Source organism: Mustela erminea, chromosome 7 (genome assembly GCF_009829155.1).
Source record: "Mustela erminea isolate mMusErm1 chromosome 7, mMusErm1.Pri, whole genome shotgun sequence".
Taxonomy (NCBI): Eukaryota; Metazoa; Chordata; class Mammalia; order Carnivora; family Mustelidae; genus Mustela; species Mustela erminea.
This window is the reverse complement of record NC_045620.1, coordinates 90,327,634-90,342,830: the sequence shown is the minus strand read 5'-3', so window position 1 is coordinate 90,342,830 and position 15,197 is coordinate 90,327,634. Positions and strand designations below refer to the sequence as shown.

Genomic DNA, 15,197 nt, shown 5'->3' with positions numbered 1-15,197 from the left:
GTAGAATTCTTCCAAATTTAGTGATGTCTTCTTGACATCTTTCCCTTTTCCTGTAAGTATCCTTTCTGATGGTTCTTACTCAACACAGTTGACAGTAATAGAAAATGGACTTGGGGACAATTATCAGTGCGATTTTTCTTGGAGAGAAGTTGGCCCAGTGGCCCTCTAAACCTTTCCAATTTCTTTTCAATGGATAGTTGAGAAGTGGCTCATGTGTCTAACAGTTTGTGTGGGTACCATAGCTGACTTGATAAGGTAGTCCTTATGAAGATACTGCCCCTTAAGGAGAGATGGGCATCACTCACATCCTAAATATAATCTGCCAATTCGTTCTCCTTGGAAGTGTGTCCCATCCTGTACCATAGTCACTGGGGACATCTTACTGTAGATATAACCATCCATTAACAGAAAGATAAGTAGATTCTTAGATACAATGATGAACAGACAAGTCAAGCTAACAATTGAAGAAACCAACAACATGAAAGGTAGGCACTAAATGACAAAGAGAAGAACTAAATCTGACTTCGAAGAACTTCCAAAAGTAAGTTTAAATCCTCAGAGAAATTAAGAAGAACGGAATTTTCAAAATTAATACACTAAATGAATTTTTTAAAATTTTTTATTTCTTTTCAGCGTAACAGTATTCATTGTTTTTGCACCACACCCAGTGCTCCATGCAATCCGTGCCCTCTCTAATACCCACCACCTGGTTCCCCCAACCTCCCACCCACCGCCCCTTCAAAACCCTCAGATTGTTTTTCAGAATCCATAGTCTCTCATGGTTCACCTCCCCTTCCAAATTCCCTCAACTCCCTTCTCCTCTCCATCTCCCCTTGTCCTCCATGCTATTTGTTATGCTCCACAAATAAGTGAAACCATATGATAATTGACTCTCTCTGCTTGACTTATTTCACTCAGTATAATCTCTTCCAGTCCCATCCATGTTGCTGCAAAAATTGGGTATTCATCCTTTCTGATGGAGGCATACACTCCATAGTGTATATGGACCACATCTTCCTTATCCATTCGTCCGTTGAAGGGCATCTTGGTTCTTTCCACAGTTTGGTGACCGTGGCCATTGCCGCTCTAAACATCGGGGTACAGATGGCCCTTCTTTTCACTAAATCTGTATCTTTGGGGTAAATACCCAGTAGTGCAATGGCAGGGTCATAGGGAAGCTCTATTTTTAATTTTCTGAGGAATCTCCACACTCTTTTCCAAAGTGGCTGCACCAACTTGCATTCCCACCAACAGTGTAAGAGGGTTCCCCTTTCTCCACATCCTCTCCAACTACAGAACACTCATGAAAGAAATTGAAGAAGACACAAAAAGACGGAAAACCATTCCATGCTCTTGGATCGGAAGAATAAACATTGTTAAAATGTCTATACTGCCTAGAGCAATCTATACTTTTAACGCCATTCCGATCAGAATTCCACCGATATTTTTCAAAGAGCTTGAGCAAATAATCCTAAAATTTGTATGGAATCAGAAGAGACCCCAAATCGCTAAGGAAATGTTGAAAAACAAAAATAAAACTGGGGGCATCACGTTACCTGATTTCAAGCTTTACTACAAAGCTGTGATCACTAAATGAATTTCTAAGAACACAATATAGTAGCTAAATAGAATAGACACAGCTGAGGAATCATCTAGTAAGATTGGTTAAATGAGTATTAGCAACATTGGATACTAGAAGAAAGTGAATCAATATTGTTATATTTCTGAAGGTAAATCATTTTGAAATTAGACTTCTGTTATGCCTAAACTTGTATTTATAGCAGCACTGCAAACAAACAAACAAACAAAAAACAAAACAAAACCAAAAAGCCCAGAAAAAAGACATTGTTGGATTTGGCAGAACTCAAAAGCTTCCCATCTTTCTTTGCAATCATTCAGGAATATATGTTACTAAAGTTTAACATAAATCCAGGCAAGAACAATGAGCAAAGAAACCAGTAAATTTATACTTAAAATTAATGATATTCATGTGTATTGTAAATGGCAGATCTCAGAAAATCTCAACATGTAGTGGATAAAAGGTGGGAGAAAAGGAAGAGAAAGCATCCAAGATTTTTGTCATATTCCACTGGAGACTCTCAATATTGATTATCTCTAGATACTAACTGAAACACATCTTTCAAATGTTTTAAAAATTTCAGAATTGCAATTAAAAATAACAAAATGAAAATGTGTAACAGAAGAGGGAAAAACAGAAATAGGAGCATTTAACCAATCTAGATCAGGAGAACATAAAAAGGAAATGTGATAAAAGAGAAAATATGAAATAAGATGGTGGTAATTAGTCCAAATGTGTCAAAAATGACACCTAATGTAAAAATTGTAAAATTTCCCTTTAAACATAGAGACTGTTGGATTTGCCTTAAATAAATATTTGACTTTGTATTTTTTGTAAGAAATACTACTCAAATAAAATAAATTAACTTCTTTTTTATCATGTTCAGTTACACACTCTATAGTACACAGTTAGTTTTTGATGTAGTGTTCAGTGATTCATTAGTTAAGTATAACACCCAGTGCTCATCTCAGCACGTGCCCTCCTCAATACCGATTACCCTGTTCCCCACCCCCCGCTCAAATACATGTGTGAGAAAATATTCCAGGCATATGTAAGAAAAAGAAAGCAATATTAACATTATAGAAAATAGAATGAAGGCAAACAACCTCAAAATTAGGTAAGAGAGGTTTATGTCACATTGTAAAAAAAAATACACAATACAGGAAGATTAAAAGGGAAAAACTGTATGGTCACCTCTTGAGTATTGAAAATAGTTTGATACTTTAACATGAAATTAACAGTGTAACATTTGATATAATTTAATGGCTATTCTTGATAGAAGCCGAACAAGCTAATAGTGAACAGAAACTCCATTAATTTAATCATTGCTGTTTACCAGGGATGTGGAATAAACATTATATTTAGTGGTGAAAACATTATGCAAGAGCCAGAACAAGCCCATTGTCACCACTAACATTTGGTGTTTTTCTGGAGATCCAAGCCACTGCAGTAAGACGAGAAAAATCATAAGCAGTGGGACTCTTGGAAAGGAAGTGAGAAAGGTCCAGTTTATAGACAATGTGATTATCCATTTAACACAATCCAAGACAACCAATTGCAAAATATTAGAATTAGTAATAGTGCCATATACAATATTATGTATCATGTTCTTCTGCCTGTCTATACCTTATACCATATTATAAAATGTGATGAAAATGGATTGCATTTACCATTGCAAGAAAATAATGAAATAGGTAGAAATAAATGTGACAAGAAGTATGTATGAGATATAAGAGGCAATTTTGAAATGAGGGGCCTAGAAGAAAACCAGATTGTTTAGCAGGAAGACAAAGCAGTGTTCTGGATAGAAAAATTCAGGTTATGAAATAATCAGTATAAAGCAGCAGCATCTAAAATAGTGGTGTTTGGTAATAGAAAAGATAACAATGTTGTAGAATAGACCAAAATTGTATTTTTAAAGTGCTTAACCACATAAAAGTTGAAATTCATATATGATGCAAGCTACTATAATAAAAAAATTAAAGACAACTCTAGGTAATTAAAGACAAACCAAGAAAATATGTATATATAAGAAAGATTAAGATATAAATCTTATTATTAGGAACAAGCTCAATAGGAAAATTGGGAAAGAATATGTATATATTCTTTTTTTTAATATATAAAGATTTTATTTACTTATTTGACAGAGATCCCAAGTGGGCTGAGAGGCAGACAGAGAGAGAGGAGGAAGCAGGCTCCCTGCTGAGCAGAGAGCCCAGTGTGGGACTCAATCCCAGAACCCTGGGACAATGACCTGAGCCGAAGGCAGAGGCTTTAACCCACTGAGTCACCCAGGCACCCCTGTATATATTCTTAATATAATATAGTCATTTCTATGATAAAACTTTTGGCAAAAATGTCACCTAATGTAACGAAATCAAATAATATACCAGATTGAGTATGTGGTATTAGGCAGTAGGAGAGTTTGGGAAACAAAATGTGACCAATGTTCTTTGGTTTCCATTGCCTTCATTTGCTTACAAAGTAGAGATAAACTCAGGAAAGAATTGGCCTGTTTATTAACAGGATATAAAGGGAATAGGGAGAATCTAGAAAATTCCAGCAATTAAAGAGTCACCATATTTATCTATTTCTCTTTTTCAACTGATTAAATATATAATTGAAAATTATTCAAGTAGACAGAAAGCCATTATATTTCAGCCACCTATCAAAGACCACATCAAAACTAAAGCCAGCACAGTTTTGTTAAAACCTCAGCTTCAATTAAAGTTGAGTATCCGGCAAGAATCAAGAAAAGTGAATGTCCTCCCCAAGGCCAGAGCCAGCAGCCTCAGAGAGCAGTGAACAAGGAAGCCACTGCAGGCCCCAATGAAGGAATGTTCTTTACTCCCAGGGCAAGTGGCTCTTACAACTTCTGTCCAGCAAAGTTTCAGAATTCACATGGATAAGAGACTGCTGTGTGTTTCCTGTTTTCCCCTTTCCAAATTAAAGATTATTCCGATGGTGGTATTCCTGTTCTGTAATTATAGGTTGGATGTTTGAGGGGCAGCTAATTTGTCTTTTTAGTTTATTGGTCTCCAGAGTAAAAGGTGCAAGATCTGGACTTTAAAAAGAGTCTATTACAAGATTATGGACTTTTTTGTGACTCTATTAGCATGATTAGATAGGAGTTTCTGGTTGTGCCCTCTGGGGAGCAGGGTGTGTGTATTTTGTATGTAGAAGGAAAAAGCAAGTATTTGTGACCAGTTGGCAGATGGTGGTATTATTATTTTCCCTAATTATTTATTGCCTCTCCTTGTGAGAGAATTAAAATTCTCTACCCAATGACCTCAAGTGTGACCATGTGATGTCCTGTGTCCAGTGAAATGTGAACAGAATGGATGGATGTCACCTTCAAGCAGAATCCTTGAGAATCATTACATCGTTCTGCCATGGCTGTCTTCCCTCTGTGCCAGGGAGGGGCTGCTTCTTTAGCCTGACCCCCAGCTGACCTGTAACATGAGCAAGAAATGAATCTTTATAGTTGTAAACCACGAAGATCTGGGAATTATTTGTTATTGCCGCATAACCTAGTGTAAGTTTCTGATAAATCAGTATGTTTTCATCTCTAGAATCCTCAAGATGCTTGGCCTCCAAAATCTCCTTTAAAAAAAAAATCACTTTTTCTCTACACTTGGCTAATGAAAGATAGAGAATAAAAATTAGTATTGCTATTTGGCACTCTTCTGTATATGCTATATATACTATTGTTATTTTTCATAGTTCCAAAGTCCCGTTTTATTGTAAGCTCAGTGCCAGTAGTAGGAATTTCACTTTATCTGTTCCTCCTCATCAGTGTAGTGAACCAGTGTTCTGCAATAGTTTTCTTCACTTGGCTTTTACATTGGCATGGTTCATTCTAGAAGCTGTGATCTAAGTTTGTCAATCATACTTTGGACACAGAGACAGTGAGTTGTAGCATCTGTCTGTGGAAAGTCTTCCTTACATTTCAAACTACAGTGTCAGGACATTTTTCAGAGTTTTCAAGATAATTCAGACATAGATTTTTGAGGTTTTTTGTTTTATTTTGTTTTAACTTGAGAAGACTTTGCTTCTTTCCCACAGCCACAATGATTTGGCCTTTGATCACTTTATTCTTTGCAGGACTCCAGGTTCAGTGGCTTTTCCTTTGTTCTTTGATTTGCAAATTTTCAGAACTCTGTAGCTAAATTTAGGAGATTGGGGCAGAAACTGTAGTCAGAAGATTTGTCTTCTTTAATTTAGCTAATGGAGAACCTTATGGCTCATTATCTTTCCTGACTTGATATTGCCAGTGAGTACCTGAATCTTCACAATCACTCAGGGTAGCTATAGCATTTCATTATGGTTCATAAAAGATAGAAATGTAGAAACACAGCATGTTCATATTCCTTCCAAAAATGTTTTCACCAATTCAGTGATAGGAGAATGCCTCGTACCTGGTTAATTCAGCTAAGGCAGTGGGCATAGAGTCTTAACATCAGGTAGTGATAAAAAGAATTATTAAAGGGGCGCCTGGGTGGCGCAGTGGGTTAAAGCCTCTGCCTTCGGCTCGGTCATGATCTCAGTGTTCTGGGATCGAGCCTTGTATCATGCTCTCTGCTCAGCAGGGAGCCTGCTTCCCCCTCTCTCTCTGCCTACTTGTGATTTCTGTCTGTCAAATAAATAAAATCTTAAAATAAAAAAGAATTATTAAAGTTATATTGTATTCTAGTAATTCTCTGTCTGTTGATCCCCTGCTAACCAAAGCATCTTGAATTGAAGTAAGTTCGAGCAGAGCTGGGCAATTTTAGCAAACTGGTAAATTTTTATAGACTTGGAGATTGTACTCTGGGATTTATCTTAGGTCTGTCTAACTGACTTGAATTGAACTTTGGTACCCAAGAAGTTGGCACAAAAAATAACTAAGCAAAACCAGTGAAGGTCATTAATTTCTCAAGTGTAACTGATTGACAGTGAGTACATCTGTTCCTTGATAGGCTGTTCTCTCAGCATATTAATATATCCCTGCATAGAGAGCCTCTGTCCGTGGTATGGAAATGGCAGTGTTCTCTTTTTGTCTCATTAGGTAACTGTAGTCAAGCACTCAAAGTTGAATGTAATTTTTTTTTCAGCTTTGGATAAGTATTTGTAAAACTGGTTTTTTAGACAACTAGTAAAAGGACAGTTAGATAAACTGTTCATATAGTTGAGGAGCCTGTAAGCTATTTTTCAACGGTCTTTGGAAAGCGTTATGTAGTTGATTCATTGTTTTTTGACATCCTTAGCAATTCTGTCGTTATGGAATTAAAAAATAATTTGAAGAGTACTCAGTGCAGACAGAGACTTTGAGTTCTGTTAATGTCATGGAAAGGATACCAAGAGAACTCAAAAAAAAACCTGACTCACTTATAAATCAGAGATGACAGAGGTCTAGAACTCTTTTTAGCTTGATGAACTAAAGCTAAAATATAAAGCATAATATACTGTCTTTCCTAGGTGAATATGTCATTAATGACCTACCATCCATAACATGTTTGTTGTTGATTTTCTCAATAAAGTTAGAAAACAAGGAATGGGAATGTTTAATAGGTTATTCAAATCAATGTGCCTGTAACAACTTGAGAATTTGAGTAGATTGCAAGTTCAGGTTAAATAAGCAACACTATAGTCTACCAAAAAGCTAAATTGATCTAAGATTGTGTTATAGAATATTATTTAACAGTTTTCAGAGTGTGGACCCTGGAACAACAGTATTAGCATCACCAAAAAACCTGTTAAAAAAGTGCAATCTGAATAAGAAATTCAACATTTTGTTCTAGAAATCTATTTCAATAAGTCCTCCAGGGAATTCTGATGCATGCTAAAGTTTAAGAACTACTGATCTAGAACAATACCCTCTTCTACTTGATGTTGGTCAGAACATTCCTGGATCACATATTCTGCTTTTATTTTATATTCTATAAAAGATGCTGACAACTTGGAGTGCTTCTAAAAGAAAATGCTGTTGTATAAAAGGGACTAGGAACTTGGGGTGCCTGTATGGCTCAGTTGCTTAAGCATCTGACTCTTGAATTCAGCTCAGATTGTGCTCTCAGGGTCATGAGATCAAGCCCTGTGTCCGGCTCCATGCTGGGAGTGAGGCCTGCCTTAGCATTCTTTCTCTCCCTCACCATCTACCCTCCCCTCTTTCACCCCCCTCCCCAAGTGTATGCACAAGCTCTCTCTCTCTCTCCAAAGAAAAAAAGAAAGAACACTAGAAGCTGACGCTTATGGAGATATTTGAAAAAAAAAATTGGTTTATCTGGCCTAAATAAAAGATATCTTATAGACTGAAGCCAATTTCCTTCATTTAGCTAAAGGGCTATCTTAGCTCCATGAAGATAGGACAAAAGGCAGAAAAACCATCTGGCAAAAGTGTTATATACTGTGTCTGATTTAGTGAGCTTCACTTCTTTGGAAGTATTTGTGTTAAGTTCTAGACACCCTCAGTGGTACTGCTGTAGTAGTCATTCTTGTGGTGGGTCTAGTCAGGTGACCACTGTCTTCTCTAGACTTAGGAAGTATGTATCCACGACTTGCCCCAAATCACCTTACTCTGGGTGCACTTTTGGTTCTGACCTAAGCAGTTTTCTCATATTTAAGTGATGGATGAAACCCTTTTATCTGAAGACGTTCTTATTTTACCTCAGTTCATCTCTAACTAGTGTTAGAATTCTGAATTAAGCCTTATTTTCCTTCTGACTTGGGAAGTTATTATTTCCTTATCCTCTAGCCTCTTCTTGTTGCTGTCAACCTGATTCATTGTTCTTTTGTAGGAAACTTGTCTTTTCTTTCTTATCACTTTTTGAAAAAAGATTTTATTTGTTACTAATTAATTAATTAATTAATTTAGAGCACGAGTGGGAGGAGGGGCAGATGGAAAGGGAAAGAGAGACTTCTAAGCAAGCTCCACCTTCTGCATGTAGTCCCAGGTGGGGCTCGATCCCAGGACTCTGAGATCATGACCTGAGTCAAAATCAAGAGTCCAACACTCAACCAACTGAGCCACCTAAGCACCCCAAGATTTTTATCTTTTTATGTCTCTGTTTCCTATTCTATGTAATTCATCATATCTGTCTTGCAGTCCAATCTATTGTGTACATAATCTATTGAATTTTACATTTTAGTGTGTATTTTTCTAGAAGTCCTATTTGGTTCTTTTTCCTATCTGTCTGTTCATAATGTTCTGTTATTCTGTAATTATTTAAATCCTTTTTATCTTGTTTGTCATCTTAAATATCTCTTTTATTTTACCTTTCAAAAGTTCTTTTTATCTCAGGTCTCTATGCTTTTTTTTTTCTTTTTGTAGATCTTCAGACTCTACCTCAGGAAAAATCAGTTCTTTTATTTCAGTTCTTATTTTTTTTTTAAGATTTTTTTTTTTTTTAGGGAGAGAGTGAGGAAGTGAGAGAGAGTATGAGCGGGGTGAGGATCAGAGGGAGAAGCATATTCCCTACTGAGCAGGAAGACGGATGTGGGGCTGTATCCTCGGACTCCAGGATCATGACCTGAGCAGAAGGCAGACACTTAACGGACTGAGCCCTGCAAATGCCCTAAAAAATCAGTTCTTTATACAGTTTTAAATTTTTGATAATGAGCTTATCTTCGGCAAGAATTGTTTTTCTGTGGGAATGTGTATTTCCTAGATTAATGAAAGTGTCCCTATTGAGCCCCCTTTATATTTGTTTTTCCTGGTTGTCTCAGAGTTTCAGTGATCCAGAAGTGTTTTTTTGTTCATATTTCAGCTTCGAGATCCCTGTACTACATGAGTATTGTATATTCTGGCAACACACCAACATTTGAATTTTGATTTCTCATGGGAGATTACTATTTTTTTTCCCCAACAGCAAGTGCATAGTTAAAGCAAAGCTTCCATGGATTGGTCTCTTCTCCTTGAAAGTATAGCCTTTCAAGACTTCGAGTCTCAGAAGTATACAGTGTTAGGGACTTAATATTTGTATCCCCATAAAATTAATATATATTGAAATCTAAATCTTAGTGCTTTTTTTTTTTAAGATTTTATGTATTTATTTGAGAGAGAGCTTGAGAGTGGGGAGGAGGGATGAAGGAGAGGGGAAATCAGGCTCCCTGTTGAGCAGGGAGCCCGACACAGGGCTTAATCCCAGGACACTGGGACCATGACCTGAGCCAAAGGCAGATGCTCAGTCAACTGATGTTCAGTCTGGGCTGAGCTACCCAGATGCCCCATAAATCTTAGTGCCTTATAAGAAGAGGCCAGAGAGCCAGCTTGTTTTCTTCTCACCATGTGAGGATGCAGTAAGAGGTTGGCAGTATACAACTCATACGAGGGCTGTCAATAGAACCCAGTCATGTTGGCATCCTGATCTTGGACTTCTAGTCTCCAGAACTATGAGAAATACGTTTCCGATGGCTATAAGCTACCCAGTCCATGGTACTTTGTTGTAGCAGCAAGTACTTTGTTGTCTTGGCTGTTAAGAAGCAGGAGTCTAGTTTATATCTCCATCTTTCTGTGGAACCCGAGGTCTATCTCTATATTGACCCTAAAATCCAGTATGTAGCTGTTAGGTAGTTCTGGCCACATGTCCTTCTGAGATCTGAGAGGATCAGCTCAGGAGCACATTGCTCTGGTTTTTAGTTAGTTTTTGTTTTGGTTTGGTTTTGCCCCAGTACCTGGATAATTTCCTATTCTTTCAAACTCAGTTCTTTTAACTAAAAAATACTATGATATTTAATTCATAATTTCTATGTTTTGTGTCAGCTCATCTGCCATATTGTCAGTGTGAAAATTTCTTGGTCTCAAATCTCTCACTTTTTTTATAGTGTCACATATATTTGTGTATGTAGAAAGTAGATATAAATATCCAAACTATAAACATAAACAGATTTATAACTTAAATCTAAAAATTTATAATGAATAAAATTAAAATTTACAACATTAACTTAATAAGATCAATTTGTGGTTTTGCTAAAGCAAAATTGCTGTTTCCAACATGAATCATATTGAATATCAATGCAGAATTTTCAATCACATGTGATGTGTGATTTTTCAATTTTCTACCAACTTTGTCTAGTTAGCCTATTGTGAAACTTTTTTGTACTGTGTGGTAAACTGTTTTGACTTTCACTTGATATAGTTACATAAAGGCCCATGTCTGCCCTTCTGCTCATGGCAAAAATATCTCATTACTTGGTAACATTCTAATTGTAAACACAAATGCAAGGGCAAACACTAAAATAGCATAATGGTTTTCAATTATAAAAACAAGCATTCACATAAAACACACCACAATTAACTTATATTTTTAGACAATCACAAAAATGTGGGAAATGTTCCATCCAGGGCCATAGAACCTGTCTCTTTAAACCAGTTTGGGGAACTCTGATCTGTGACATACACTTGTGAACTAGCTGCTTGAATTAAGAAGAGTCATCTCTGGAAATGATGCCAGGAAATTGGTGAAGTAGGCAGCTCCAAATTCTCATCCCTCCACAAAAACATTGACCAAATGAATGCTGAGTCAAGAAAAAGGCAGTCTGATAACATTAGGAAATCTGTGTGGTATCTTTACTTGCCTTTTACCCACTTTCCCACCAGCACATTGGTAGTTTTGAAGCAGTAATGGCCCATGTTCATGAATGTGGGCCCTTGTTTACCGACTGCAGACATATCAGAGCATATCTTTAATGCAAATTATTGTGTCTATTTCTTCCAACCTGTTTAAGGGCTACCTCATGCTCACATTATCTCAATTTTTCATCATTAAAATGACTGTGCTGCCCAGAGCAATCTATACTTTCAATGCCATCCCAATTAAAACACCAACAGCATTTTTCAAAATGCTGGAACAAACAATCCTAAAATTTGTATGGAACCAGAAAAGACCCCAAATCACCAAGGAAATGTTGAAAAAGAAAAACAAAACTGGAGGCTTCACGTTGCCTGATTTCAAGCTGTATTGCAAAGCTGTGATTACCGTGACAACATGGTACTGGCACAAAGCAGACATATAGACCAGTGGAACACAATGGGCTCTCAACTCTGTGGTCAACTAATCTTCAACAAAGTAGGATAAAATATCCAGTGGAAGAAAGATAGTCTCTTCAATAAATGGTGCTGAGAAAATTGGACAGCTGTATACAGAAGAATGAAACTGGACCATTGTCTTATACCATACACAAAGATAAACTCTAAATGGATGAAAGACCTCAGTGTGAGACAGGAATCCATCAAAATCCTGGAGGAGAACATAGGCAGTAACCTCTTTGACATTGGCCACAGCAACTTCTTTCAAGTTTCATCTCCAAAGGCGAGGGAAACAAAGCAAAAATGAACTTTTGGAACTTTATCAAGATCAAAAGCTTCTGCACAGCAAAGGAAACAGTCAACAAAACAAAGAGGAAACTCATGGAATGAGAGAAGATATTTGCAAATGACACCACAGACAAAGCGCTGATATTCAAGATCTATAAAGAACTTCTCAAACTCAACACCCAAAAAACAGATAATCAAGCAAAAAATGGGCAGAAGACATGAGCAGACACTTCTCCAAAGAAAACATACAAATGGCTAACAGACACGTGAAAAACTGTTCATCATCATTAGCCATCAGGGAAATTCAAATCACCTTACACCAGTTAGAATGGCAAAAATTGACAAGGCAAGAAACAACAAGTGTTGGAGAGGATATGGAGAAAGGGGAACCCTCTTACACTGTTGGTGGGGATGCAAATTGATGAAGCCACTTTTAAAAACAGTGTGGAATTTCCTCAAAAAATTAAAAATAGAGCTACCCTATGACCCAGCAATTGTACTACTGGGTATTTACCTCAAAGATAAAGATGTAGTGAAAAGAAGAGCCATATGCTCCCCAATGTTTATAGCAGCAATATCCACAATAGCCAAACTGTGGAAGGAGCCAGATGTCCTTCACCAGATGAATGGATTGGGCGCCTGGGTGGCTCAGTGGGTTAAACCGCTGCCTTTGGCTGATCTCAGGGTCCTGGGATTGAGTCCCGCATCGGGCTCTCTGCTCGGCAGGGAGCCTGCTTCCTTCTCTCACTCTCTATCTGCCTGCCTCTCTGCCTACTTGTGATCTCTGTCTGTCAAATAAATAAAATCTTAAAAAAAAAAAAAACAGATGAATGGATAAAGAAGATGTGGTCCGTATACACAATGGAGTATTACTTAGCCATCCAAAAGGATGAATACCCAACTTTCGCATCAATGTGGTTGGGACTGGAGGAGATTATGCTGAGTGAAATAACTCAAACAGAGATAGTCAATTATCACATGGTTTCATTTATTTGTGGAACATAAGAAATAGGACATTAGGAGAAGAGAAAACTGAAGGGGGAGAAATCATAGTGGGAGACGAACCTTGAGAGACTCCAGGAAACAAATGGAGCATTTTAGAAGGGAGGGGGTTAGGGGGTTAGGTGAGCCTGGTGAAGGGTATTAAGGAGAGTAGGGATTGCATGGAACACAGGGTATTATATGCAAACAGTGAATCATGGAACACTGCATCAAAAACTAATGACGTACCATATGGTGACTAACATAACACAATTAAAAAAAATTATCTCAGTTTTCTCAGCTGGGATGCTTCATGAGAAGCTTTGGAGAACAGAAGGCAGTAGGTTTGTATGTTCAAAGTGCTGAAAAAAAAAAAAGAAGCAGCCTGTCAACTAAGAATTTTTATTTGACAAAACTGTCCTTCAAAAATGAATTAGATATTAAAACATGTCTAGATAAACAAAAACTGAAGGAGTTCATCCCTACAAGAAATGCTAAACAGATTCATTTAGCTTTAAATGAAAGGGCCCTAGATGGTAACTTGAAAGCTGTGTAAGGAAATAAAGAATTCCAGTAAAGGTAAATACATACAAGAATCAGTATTTTGGGGAGGGGCAGTATTTCTGCTTTGCATTTCTACTTGATTTAAGAGACAAATCTCTAAAAAGAATTACAAATGTATCTTATTGTGTACACAATATATATAAATGTATAAGAATGTTATAATTTGTGGCAACTACAGGTAACCTAGATGAATAGGACAAAATTCTAGAAACACACTTTATTATCTAAACTGGCTTCAGAAGAAAGAGAATATTGTAATAGACTATGTCATAAGTAAAGAGATTGAATCAGTAATCAAAAACCTCCTCAAAAATCCCAGGACTAGATGGCTTCTCTAGTGAATTCTACCTAAGATTTAAAAGGAATTAATATCAATTCTCCATAAACTCTGCTGGAAATATAAGAGCAAGGAAGACTTCCTAACTCATTCCATGAGATCAGCATTAACCCTGCTACCAAAGCCAAATAAAGACACCACAAGAAAAATTATAGATCAAGATTCTACATAAATATAGAAGGACAAACCCTCAAAAAAAAAATACTAGCAAAGTGAATCCAGGAATATTGAAAGTGTTGTACACCCAGGCCAACTGGGATCTTACCTGTGAATGCAGTACTGGTCCACCATAAGGGAATCAATACACTACATTAATGAGTGAAGGAAGAGTACTACATTATAATTTCAATTCTCACAGAAAAGTAATCTTTAAAAAATCCAATGCCCTTTTGTGGTGAAAAGCACTCAGACAACTAGGAATAGAAAGGAATATTTTCTTTTTTCCTGTAATTGTCTGTATTTGTACTAAAAGGTTTCTAGATGCGGGATTCTTCTTATTTATTTTATCTGAAATTCATGGAGCTTCTTGGATCTGGGGCTTAATGTCCTTCATTAGTTTTGAAAAATTCCCAGCCAGGATCTCATCAACTATTTTTTCTTTTCAGTTCTTTCTTTTTTCCCTTTATTCATAGGAATTTTAGTTACATTAGCTGTATTAAAAATATATTAGATTTTTTTTATTGTGTTTCATACTTTTCATATAATAATTTGTTTTATACATCTGATTTTCTTTCTTGGAGTCTGAATATCTGGTTGGACCTATCTTCTAGTAAATTAATACTTTTGCTCTATCTAATATGGCATTAAAAACATCTATTGAGCCATTAATTTCAGGACTTGTGTTTTTCAGTTTAGAATTTTTATCAGTTTTCTAGTGATGGATCTCTGGTCTAAAATTATCTCATTACCAGTTTTGTAAACATTATTTCATACAATAATTACAGTATCTGAATTATCCAAGGGTTTTTGGTTTCTATTTATTTATCTTGTTTTGCCCCACCCCCTCTCATGATCTATTTCTGTCATTTGATACTTCTGATAACTTTTTAAGTTCTGGACCATGTATTCTCGCTGCAAAGCAGGCTGTCCTTAAGGCTTTGTAAAGATTAGTCTGTTTCTGGTTTATGTGTAATCAAAAGGTATAGTCCTGCTGGAATTTCAGCTTGAATCTTGGGCTGTTTGCCAGAACTCTTCCTCCTTGGTGGACCTTGATCTCCAAACTTCTGCCTAGCCCCTTGAGACTGCTTTTACATTCTGCTTGGCTTTCTCACTTATTGGCAGCTCTTCTTGATTGTCATTCTGTTTCATGCCCCCTTTACAGTTTAGGATTAAGTAAAAGCAAACAGTGTAAAGAATGTCAATCTCTTTTCTCTGCAGTATACTTTCCTCTAACATCATCTTCTTCCCTAATTTTGACTGTATTTGTTTTGGGGAACCTGGAG

General features: G+C 36.7%; 1 protein-coding gene and 1 long non-coding RNA gene across 4 annotated transcripts in view; one reads left to right on the top strand and one right to left on the bottom strand.

Moving 5' to 3' along the window:
* Nucleotides 1-15,197, top strand: part of EXOC6B (exocyst complex component 6B) — a 615,706-nt gene that overhangs the window by 395,290 nt on the left and 205,219 nt on the right. The gene's annotated exons all lie outside the window — the stretch shown is intronic.
* Nucleotides 4,804-15,197, bottom strand: part of LOC116595742 — a 40,735-nt gene continuing 30,341 nt past the window's right edge. Inside the window, exon 3 of the long non-coding RNA XR_004287849.1 lies at nucleotides 4,804-5,031. This is a non-coding gene — a long non-coding RNA (uncharacterized LOC116595742). The remainder of the gene's footprint in view (nucleotides 5,032-15,197) is intronic.